Source organism: Gossypium raimondii, chromosome 2 (assembly GCF_025698545.1).
Source record: "Gossypium raimondii isolate GPD5lz chromosome 2, ASM2569854v1, whole genome shotgun sequence".
Lineage (NCBI taxonomy): Eukaryota > Viridiplantae > Streptophyta > Magnoliopsida > Malvales > Malvaceae > Gossypium > Gossypium raimondii.
The window spans coordinates 11,452,489-11,464,889 of record NC_068566.1 but is presented as its reverse complement, the minus strand read 5'-3'; the positions used below and the strand labels follow the sequence as shown (position 1 = coordinate 11,464,889).

General features: G+C 34.1%; 1 non-coding gene across 1 annotated transcript; it reads left to right on the top strand.

The window, feature by feature from the left end:
• Positions 1-11,696: 11,696 nt before the first annotated feature.
• On the top strand, positions 11,697-11,803 carry LOC128039541 (small nucleolar RNA R71). The gene has a single exon (XR_008194041.1). It is a non-coding gene; the product is annotated as a small nucleolar RNA R71 (small nucleolar RNA).
• The last annotated feature ends 598 nt before the right edge of the window (positions 11,804-12,401 follow it).

Below are 12,401 nucleotides of genomic sequence, written 5' to 3'. Positions count from 1 at the left end.
ATTTGAACACAGGATATCTCACACACAGACACAACACTTATCACTAAACCAAATCAATTCACTTCACTTTAAAATCTTCACTAACCCAATTTCTACTAACTCAATTTTTGTGATTTGACATTTGCACTATTTTAAATATAAAATATTTATTTTTATATCATAAAAAGATTAAACTTAATTATAGACTAAATAAAAATAAAAAGGTAAAATACCAAAATAGTCACTTTTGTTTACCTCAGGTTACATTTTAGTCACTTATGTTTGCAATGTTACATTTTAGTCACTTACATTATCGTGTTTGTAACATTTTAGTCACTGAGCCGTTAATTGTCATTAACGGTGTAATGGTAAGCTGACGTGACACGTTAAATCATAATTTTGAACAAAAATTTTAGGTTAATTTATACAATCAGTACCCATATTTTTTCGTTTTGGGAAATTTTATTTTTTTCTTTTATATTTTTTTAACTTTTCTTTTTTCTTTATTTTCCATTTTCTTTTGCTTCTCCCTTTGTTTTCCTCCCTTCTCTATTTCTTTTAACGTAATTTTTCTAGGTTTTTCATTTGTTAAAACTAGTTCTTATACTTTTATTTTTTTGAACAATTTAATTTTTTTGAGTGAGACAAGCTTGTGGACTAGTTTTAACAAATGGAAAACATAGAAATATTACGTTAAAAGAAATGAAGAAGGGAGGAAAATAAAGGGGGAAGCAGAAAAGAATGGAAAATAAAAAAAAAGGAAAGTTAAAAGAACATAAAGGAAAAAAATTAAATTACTTGAAATGAAAAAATATAGGGACCAATCGTAGAATTTGACCAAAAATGTTTGTTTGAAATGACAATTTAACGTGCCACGTCAGCTTACTGTTACACCGTTAGTGACAATTAATGGCTCAATGACTAAAATATTACAACACGTTAACGGAAATGACTAAAATGTTACATTTCAAACATAAGTGACTAAAATGTAACTTGAGACAACAAAAGTGACTATTTTAATAGTTTACCCAAAATAAAAGTCGATTTGAATTCAGAGAACCATAACCCAGATTCATGTCGATTTTTGATTTTTCAAATTTTCTTACTCAACCCAATCACACAATCAGTTACTTAAGCACATGAGAATACAACGAGATAAACTAACCTTAAATTGAGTATTGGAAATTGAAGAACCTTAAAGCTTTAAATAAGTAGTTGGTAGTAAGATTGACAATAAGCTTGCAAGGCAACAATCAGAGAAGAATGTGGCTACAAATGGTGAAGCAAGCAACAGGCAATTTTTTCTACTTAACAAGATAAATTTTATTCAAAAAATAAGGTGAAAATCACCATTCAAATTATAGGAGAGAATCCAAGCCAACTTGTACAAATACCCTATATGAAGACTCATAACACCAATTCCATCAATAAAACCAGTAGACAATAAAAGACCCAGAAAAAAATCAAGAAAACTGATCACATTTTATAGAACCAAAAACAGAGTCAAATATCTTCCATGGCACCTATGACTTCTCATCATAAAAAAATAATATTAGAACACATTTTCCAACTCTGTTGTAAAAAACGAATCAAAGAACGTTGAAAGCCCATAATGTGAGATCATTGATAAAATGCCTTCCACACGTAAATAGTTGGATCATGGAGAATGAGGTAATGGAAACCAATAATGGAGCCAAGCATCAACAACCCATTATCCAAAAGAACATCCAATGCCATCTTCAATACCAAGAAAACAATTGATACAAGATAACAATCGAATGAGCAGTAAATTTGCAGTGAAAAATACAAAATTTCACAATCATTGTAACGCGTAGGTTTGTGCAAGTGTACACAGTCATTATCAAGTAATAAAGTATCGAGTTATTGCCTCCACAGGGTTTGTAATTGTGCTAAGTCACTTAATTTGTAAAATTATATTAACAATTCGGTAAATAAAAACACAATATAGTTGAGAAGTGGTGATTAAAATATATTAAACTAAATGCAATGATCCCTAATGCAAATTATCCTAAGTATGCAAACTATATGAATGAAATAGATTTTAGTAAAATTAAACACAATTTGCAACAATTATAACATAAATAAACTAGGACAATTACTTTAATTAAACTCAATTTACTAAGGCTTTCTTAGCATTCGTGTGAGGTAACAGGGACGTGTCAGGTTTGAAACAATTTAATCACACAAATCTAAAAACTATGCAGATAACAGAGCTTGGTCAAAGTTGTTATGCAACCTCTAATTTAATCGGGTCAAGATCTAAATTGAGCATGCACATTTCAATTATGTGTCCATTAGTCGTCGTCTGGTAAGGATCACTTAGCTAATTTAGGTGCATTTCAATCAGGTATGAATGAAATACATACTTGATTTTAATTGAAAACATGATCGATTGAGGCACAAACATTATAAGCATGAATCAAATAAATATTATTTAATCAAAGCAATCATCCTAGCTTAAATAAAATTAAGCTAACATTGTTTTAAAAAAGAACAAAGAACACATAGCAAACATCTTTTTATTAAATTAAAGAAAAGGAAGATTAAACCCAATTCAGAATGGCTGTCACCCAAGACTCTGACTGACGAGGCTCTTTTGTTCCTTTGCTTTGCTCCTTTGCTGATGGCTCTCTAAGGTGACCAACCAAGGGTTCTTTAATAGGCTTAATTGCTAAAATCTCTATGAATAGATGATTCTAGGTGTGGGAATGGAAAAGGCTAAAACAATTTAGAGAAAAGAGAGAATGATGCTTGAGGGATGATGAATGAAGGAATGAGAGGGTCTTATTTATAGGTGATGAGAGGGGGATAGTTTACTAAAAATAGGAGTTTTCATCTTTTGAAGAATCTTCCATGGATGGCCGGGCATAAATTGAGCAATTTGAGCTGATTTTTCCTTGATTTTTGGTCAATTTGAGTGCTACAACAACTCAGGACTGAAACTTGGTCAAGTGCAAATCTTCAGGCAAATCTCTAATTTCTTCAACTCTTCAAGGACCTGATGCAATTAAACCAAAGAGTGGTTTATGGATAGCCATGTGCAGCCGAATTTCGGCTTGACTTGGTTTCCAATTTGGACGATTTTGTAATCCAACAAAGCTATCAGACCTATCCAGAATAAATCAACAAGTTAGAGGACCAAAGAATAAAATTTATCCAATTTAATTAATTAATTAAAAACCCAAATTATTAATGAAATATTTTAAAATGAATTATTAAATGTAATTATATATTTTATTATTTAATTTAATCATGGATGGCCCATTTTATGTCTTAAAAAATATAATATATTGAAATTAATATAAAATAAGCCATTTATTGCATGAAAACTATATAATAAAACATAAAATCACATTTTAATAATTTTTATGTCCTAATTTCATATTTTCACATATTTCATTAATTTATTAAACAATTACTTAGTTTTAACAATGGATTTAAGTAAAAAAATGATAAATTACATAGGAAAAATCCTATATATTTTTCCGTTTACACACCCCTAAACTTAAATCATTGCTCGTCTCGAGTAATGTTTATGCACAGCAAAATGTCTTGCTAAGGAAAAATTGCTAATTGTGTAAGCAACATCAATCTTTGTCCCATAATCATGCACTAATAACTTCATGCTTATCTATCTTCTTTATTAACAAGTAATTCATATGCAAACATTCTTTAAGATTATACTAAGCTTTAAAATATGCCAACATGAATCATAGTTTGCATGTATGTCACAGCCATAGATAACATTCTTCATTCAACATAATTTCCTATCAATTAAGCAAACAATCACAAGGCTTATTTATGATCTTCGAATGTTGAACCTAGGACTTCCTTTCCACTAATGTAGGTGACATAATCATCAAATCAATAGGTCTTTTATAAGGTTGTAATAGGGCTCAATTAAAGGTAGGGATTTTAAAAGATGGGACATTTCGGTTTCAAAAATCTTAACCTTTAGCTTTGTCTTGGTTTTCTCGTAATACAACCTTTTTCTTTAAGTGAACCTTTGGAACACCCCCAAACTTATTTTGAACTCAAGCTCATACATTTTCCGTTTTTGGAGACTGAGCGAAATTTTCATTGCTTTTTTTTTTAAGCATGAACACATACATCTTTATGAAAAATTCCTCAAATGTTGATTCCCAAGACAACTTTAGTTAAGATAGGTGCATAAAATTAGGATAATTTTAAAAAGATGGTAACTGGCTTATAATGTAGGTTCATTGCAAAAACAAGCCTTTAAGCTTAAAATTATAGTTTCAAGGGTCTAATATAGTAGGGTTGGCTTGAAAAGGCTCAAATGGTCCAAAGAAATAGTGCCTATATCATTTTAGATTTTTATATCCCCTAGGATTTCGCCTCAAGAAAGTTACTAAGTCAATTCTAAAGATATAAACCTTCATGCATGTCTAATCTCAAAAGAAACTAAGTTTTCATGGAAAACATTACTAAGGCTAAGATCATACAAGCATTCCATTCTTCATGATAACATACTTTCACTTAGATAAAATCATCATTCATACTTGCATGCAAACTATCTCAGTAGCAAAAGAATATCTCTAAACATTCATTTATTAAAACATACTTATGAAAGAAATAATTGAATCATACTTGAAAAAAAAATTAAAAGTTTGAGCAATTTATTTGCCTTACCCCCTTTAAAAAGAAGCAATGTCCTCATTGCAAGAACAAAGTAATGAATGAAAACTGAACACAGGTAGGGTTGTAAAGAAAGAGGTGAGTCATTAAGACTGCTTAAATACCAAGTCTTCCCTAATAACTCAATCCTAGACATGTTCATTCCCATTAGCACATCACTTAGTCTTATTATTTCTAAAAAAGTGTTAAGTTTGTTCATGCTTGCTATGTTTTATTCTACAAAAATTAAATCCTAATTAAGAAAGAAATACATTTCTAAAGTCCTAAAAATAATTAAATAAATAACAGGACAAGAATCCCCCCTTTTATTTTTCTGACTTATTCCCCTTGTCTTCTTTATCTCCATCTCCGCTTGCATCGTCAGTATCTTCCATCCATGTCTCAAAGATAGCATCTAGGAACTCAGGAACAAAAGTATTAGAGATATTCTTAAAAGTATTTCGAATTGAGTCATCTCTAATTTTTGCATATTTCCAGTAAGTTTGTTGTTGATTGTGCATGAACTTGCATATATCCATCAAAATTGACAACTCTGATTTCCTTGAAGTACTTGCAGAAGTCGGCATGGGAGTTATATATCCAGGTTCAACACTTAGCTTGACTGGTTCTTCTTCTGGCTCATCCCTTGGTTCAGGAATGTTTGGTTCCTTATCAGATTCTTCCTCTTCAGTGTCTGTGACTGAATCAGCTTCAGTTTCAGTTCCATCGATTGACTCCTCTGTATCCGGCTCACTTGGCTCTTCTTACTCGCCTTGATTCAGTTCATGCACCCTCTCTACTAATCTTTCAAGATCACAATTTGTAATGTATCCCTGAACATATCGCCCTTCATATTTACTTGTGTTTTAACACGGGCCTTTAAGCAAATTGAAGTGATTAATGATGGGAAATAAGCACTTCATGCCTTCTTTTTAGAACAATCGTGAATCTCCTTGAGGATAATTTTCCCAACATTAATGGACTTTTCTATCAAAATTGCATATAACAAAAGCATCCATTCCATCGAGATGGTGGAACTATGTGAGATAGGCATAAAATTGTAGCAAATGGAATAAAACCATACCTTTGATACTCGTTTTAAGTATTCTCTTCGACAAGAATGGCTCCCGTACTTTCTTATAATCCACTGGGATCTCGGATTTGTTACAACATCAAGCACTTGTTGAAGACAATCTCAATTGATATTGTTCATCATAGGGTAGTACTCATCTTCTTCAACATCTGGTAAATTAAACAAATCATTGATGGACTTAGAAGTAAGAGGTACCTTTTTCTTTCGAACGATGACTTTAATAGCATCTTGCGTAGTCAAACTAGCATAGAATTCTCAAACTAGTTCATCATCGGGAAGTGAACGAGCACCACAAAATTGTTCCCACTTGAGAGCATTGATTTTCTTTCTAATCGGTATAGGAACAACCATCAAATCATTACTCTTCAAGTCAAAACCTTTTTTCGGCATCATAGGTTAATGCTTGAAGACTGAATCAAATCTCGCTTTCACTTTTTCATCGATCAAAATCGGGTTTTCAGGAGTAGTCTTTGAAGATCTGGTTCTTTTCCGAGACATGGTATCTTTTCCCAAAAATTTGGCAAAGATTCTGCACAAAAGAGAAAAGAGAAATCAGCAAAGTGGGTAGAACTTGCTACAGCAAAAATCTTGCAACGGCAATAGGGAATTTTGGCAAAAAGGGAAGAGAACTAGGGTTTCTTTCGAGATTTGAGGTTGACGGTACAAAAGGGAGATTTAGGGATTTTTAGGGTGTAAGCAAATTGCTTTGAGGGATATGAAAATTAGTAGAATGGAGAGGGGTTTATATAGAGAAAAATTAGGGCAACATGTAGCAAAAGATTAGCTACATTAGGGTTACCTGGGTGGCAAGCGATGGGTGTGACGGTAAGGCATGGATTTTTCCCTCCTTTTTGCTGTCTTGGGCCTCAAACTCAGACTGTATCTTACTAAAAAAATTGATTAGTACTTGGGCCAAATTTGACCCCCTTTATTAACATAAAAATTTAAAATTTAAATAGAACAAATGAAATTTAAAAATTTTAAGTCTTAATTAGAAATTTTATTTTTAACAAATTAGATTAAATTAATTCCTAGGTAAGGTTAGAGAGGTCACAGTGGTCTTGCTTAAGTTCCAATCTCCTTAGACAGAATTAATTAAATGTAATAAGTTAAGAAAATAAGTTCTAATTATTTATTTATTTACAAAATGAGTTCATGAAAAATTAAGGGTCTACTAATTTGAGCAAGGATTCAATTCGCTCAACTTAACCATTCCAATAGTGTTTGAGACGTTGACTATTAACTTTAAACGTACCTCCTTAATTGTTGTATAATTCAATAGCTCCATAAGGATAAACTCGGTAGATGGTATAAGGTCCTTTTCATCGGGATTTAAGCTTCCTAGGAAATAACTTCAACCTTGAATTAAACAATAAGACCTTTTGACATTCTTTAAACTCGCGAAGTTGTATATGACTATCATGCCATCTCTTTGATCTTTCTTTACACATTTTGTCATTCTCATAGGAAAACAACCTCAGCTCTTCCAACTCATCAAGTTGTAACGTCTTTCTCTCACTGGCTTGCTTAAGATCAAAGTTCAACTGCTTCAAAGCCCAGTGAGCTTTATTCTCCAACTCTAATGGCAAATGACATGCCTTTCCAAAAACTAATCGATAAAGAGTCATTCCTAATGGAGTCTTAAATTTTGTTCGACAGGCCCATAATGCATCACTGAGCCTCCGAGACCAATCTTTTCTACTAGGACATACTACCTTTTCAAGGATACCTTTGATTTCACGATTCACTCTTTCAACTTGCCCATCAGACTGGGGATGATAGGCAGTAGCAATCTTGTGCTTCGCAACATATTTTTCAAGCAACCACTTAAGCCATTTGTTCACAGAGTAAGAACCTTCATCACTAATAATACCTTTTGGTGTCCCAAATTGTGTAAACACATGCTTATGTAGGAACCACATGACTACCTTAGCATCATTTGTAGGGTATGCTTCAGCTTCAACCCACTTGGATACATAGTCCACAGCAACTAAGATGTATTTGTTCTCATATGAAGAAGGAAACGGGCCTAAGAAGTAAATACCCCATACGTCGACAATTCAATCTCCAAAATTATTATCAAAGGCATCTCATTCCTCCTTGACATATTTCCAGTCCTTTGGCATTTATCACAGTTCTTCACATAAGCATAAGTATCTTTACATAGTGTAGGCCAAAAGAAACCTGCTTGTAAAATTTTTGCTGCAGTACGTGAACCACCAAAGTGTCCCCCACTTGGAGATGAATGGCAATGATACAATATCTCAGCAATCTCGCTTTCAGCTACACACTTTCAGATTATATTATCTACAAATTGTTTAAACAAAAACATATCCTCCCAAAGATAATACGAACTATCATGAAGGAATTTTTTCTTTTGTTGGTATGTCATTTCTTGAGGAAATATTCCACATGCAAGATAATTGGCAAAATCAGCAAACCAGTGTATTTTATGAATTCTATTTACCTTAAATAAGTGATCATCTAGGAAATTCTCGTTGATAGGCACACATGACTGAGTTACCTCATCTTGCCCCAACCTCGACAGATGATCAGCTATTTGATTTTCGACACCTTTTCTATCTTGGATCTCAAGGTCAAATTCTTGGAGTAAAAGTATTCAAGGAATTAGCCTTGGTTTTGCATCTTTCTTCGTAAGCAAGTATTTAATGGCCACATGGTCAGTAAATACTGTAACTTTGGTACCTATAAGATATGAGCGGAATTTGTCAAAAGAAAAAACTATAACAAAGAGTTCCTTTTTAGTTACCGTATAATTACGTTGGGCTCCCATCAAAGTTCTACTTGCATAGTAAATAGGGTGAAACACTTTATTTCTTCTTTGACCCATCACATCCAACGACATAGTCACTTGCATCTCACATCAACTCAAAATGTGAGTTCCAATCAGGTGTAACGATTATCGGGGCTTATATTAACCACCTCTTTAACTCTTCAAAAGCTTCCAAACATGTTTTTCTGAAATCAAACACTATATCTTTCTCTATCAACAAAGACAACAGTTTAGAAATTTTTGAGAAATCTTTGATAAACCTTCAATAAAAATCAGCATGGCATAAGAAAATTCTGATTCCTTTCATATTCATTGGGACCGGTAATCTTTCAATTACGCCCACCTTTGCTTTATCGACTTCAATTCCTTTTTTGATATCTTATGACCTAAGGCAATCCCTTCCTTGACCAAAAAATGGCATTTTTCCCAATTAAGGAAAAGATTCGTCTCTTCGCATCTCTTCAGTAGCTTAGCCAAATTACTCAAACAGATGTCATAAGTGTTACCAAAAACACAAAAATCATCAATGAAAACCTCAACAAAATTTTCAACCATATCAGTAAATATTGTCATCATGCATCGTTGAAAAGTTGCGGGTACATTGCATAAACCAAAAGGCATTTGCCTAAAAGCAAACGTACTGTATGGACAAGTAAAGGTTGTTTTATGTTGGTCTTCTGGGGCTACAACTATTTGGTTATATCCCGAATAGCCATCTACAAAATAATGGAATTCATTATCTATCAGTCGATCTAACATCTGATCCATAAAAGGCAACAAAAAATGGTCCTTTCGAGTGGCTTTGTTCAACTTTCTGTAATCAATACAGATTCTCCAACCGGTAACAGTTCTTGTTGGAATTAACTCACTACGTTCATTTTCAAAAATCGTGATTCCACCTTTCTTCAGCACACACTGCACCGGACTTACCCACGAACTATCTGAAATAGGATAGATGATTCCTGCATCTAACCATTTGATCACTTCCTTTCTCACAACTTCTTTCATAATAGGATTGAGCCTCCTTTGCCCATCAATTCGAGTTTTTTCACCTTCTTCTAAAATGATTTTATGCATGCAAAAAGAAGGTCTTATACCTCGAATATCAGCTATGGTCCAACCAATTACTTTCTTAAATTTCTTTAGAACAACAATTAGTTGCTCCTCTTGATCTTTAGTCAGTTTCGCTGAAATAATCACAGGCAAAGTAGAACAATCACCTAAATAAACATATTTCAAATCGGAAGGAAGTACCATTAGTTCGAGTTTAGGTGGTTCTTCAATTGACAACTTGGGTTGTACAAATTCTCTAACTTCTAACTCCAACAGTTCAAACCATGTGGACTAAATAAAATTTCCCGGATTGGCTTCCATCAAAGCCATGTTTTCTTCACCTTTTTCATCCTCCAAACGGTCAAGATCTAAGGCTTTCTCCAGTGGAGTTTCTTCAAAATTGTTTTCCATAGAAACCGAGGTTTCTATCTCTTCTATAACTGAACACTTTTCTGCCAGATCAGGAAATTTCATCGCTTTAAGAATGTTAAAGGTTACCTGATCGTTTTGAACTTGCATGGTGAGTTCTCATTTCTGCACATCAATTAACATTCTTCCCCTAGCTAAGAAAGGTCTCACAAGGATGATCGGCACTTCCTTGTCTCCTTCAAAATCTAAGGCAATGAAATCAATAGGAAAAATAAATTTATCGACTCTTACCAAAACATCCTCGATCTTTCCTTCGAGATATGCTAAAGATGGATCTGCTAGCTGAAGCATCATAGTTGTAGGTCTTACTTTACCTATCCCTAACATCTTGAAAATAGACTTAGGTATCAAGTTGATCCTCGCTCCTAAGTCACACAAAGCTTTACCACAGTAAGATTCACCAATGTTACAGGGTATAGTAAAGCTTCTTGGGTCTTTCAATTTCGGTGGCAATTTGTTCTGCAGGAATGCACTGCACTCCTTTGTCAAGGCAATAGTCTCATACTCACTCAGTCGTTTCTTCTTGGACAGTATATCCTTCATAAACTTCACATAATTCTGCATTCGTTCTAAAGCCTTCACCAACAGAATATTGATGTGTAACTGCTTCAGAACATCCAAAAACTTCTTGAATTGCACCTCCTGTTTTTGCTTGTTTTGCTGTAATCTTTGCGGATATGGAGGTGATAGAACTTTTGGTTGAATTGGACAACTTTTTTGAGTAGGTAAATCTGCATCCAAAGAAGATGTTAAAATATCTGAATTTACTAAGTCAGGATTTACCTTGTCAGACTTTGCAGATTCTGATTCCTTTGGTGTAGGAACTTCAACAGCTGGTTGATTTTTCTCAACGAGCTTATCTTTGACATCAATCAATCGGGGTTCTAGAATTTTACCACTTCGCAATGCCACTGCATTGATATGTTCTTTACCAAAATTTCTTAGATTTTCAATATCGCTAGGCAAGGTTCCTTGCAGTCTATTACGTAGCTTAGTAGATAACTGACCCATTAGGTTTTCGAAATTTTTCAGTGTTGTTGCATGGCTTTGGATCAAAGCATCATTCTTTGCCATGTACGCTTTCAACAAGTTCTCCAAACTGTTTGATGCCTCAGCTTGAGGTGGTTTTAGAGCTTGCTGATTAAACCCTTGAAATTGGTTGGGTATTTGCTGCAATAAGTTGTTGTTCGGTCCATTTCCTTGGTTGCTCCAAGAAAAGTTAAGATGATTACGCCATGAAGAATTGTAGAAGTTGGACTAGGGTCCTTTTCCACTCCTATTTTGATATTGGTTCCCCACATAGTACACTAACTCGAGATTTGATGGATAATTCTCAAAAGAATGACCTTCCCCACGTACACATAGGAAACTACTTCAAACGAACTTGGTGGCTGAGCTGCAGGATTATTAGTACTATTAGCGGTTAAGTATTTTATCATAGAGGAAATAGACGATACCTGAGCTGATAACAAAGTGAGGGCGTCAACTTCATGAACTCCAGCTACACGTCTTCCTAAAGCTGTTCGATTTGTTGGCCATTGATAGTTATTACCCGCGATCCTCTTGATGATCTCATAAGCCTCATTATAAGACCTAGACAAAATTGCACCATTCACAGAAGCATCTACCATAAATCTTGTATTTGTATTGAGACCATTATAGAATGTCTTCAACTGGATACAATGATGAATCCCATGATGAGGACACTTACGAAGTAACTCCTTGAATCGCTCCCAAGCCTCATACAAAGACTCATCATCCAATTATTGGAAAGTTGTGATCTCGTTCCTTAACTTAGCGTGTTTTCTAGGTGGGAAATACTTAACCAAAAATCTCTCTGTTAATTCTTGCCATGTAGATATGAAACTTGGTGGCAATGAATTGAGTCATGCTCGTGCTCGATCTCGTAACGAGTACAGAAACAACTTCAACCTCAGTGCGTCTTCAGTCACACCAGCTATCTTGAATGAATCACTCACCTCCATAAACAATCAAAGGTAGAGATGTGGATCTTCTGTGGGCATTCCACTAAATTCGCCCACCGTTTGTAGCATTTGAAACATCACTGGTTTCAATTCAAACTGGGTTGCCCGAATATCTAGCCTTCTAATTCTTGGGTTTAACTCACTGAAAAGTGGCACAGCATATCCTCTGATGCATCGATCCTTATCATCAGCAACGAGGATAGGATTTCGTACATGATCGACTTCATTACCTTGGTCTTGATTCTAATTTTCAAGGTCCATCTCGACTTGTCTTTGAGCTGTTTGTTCACATATTCTTTCTCTGAAAGTTTGCTCAATTTCAGGGTCTACAGAGAGTAAATCGATAATTCGATCTATGCTCATAAACACCTAAAAAAACCACAAAAATTAAAAATAATAAGTTAGTAAT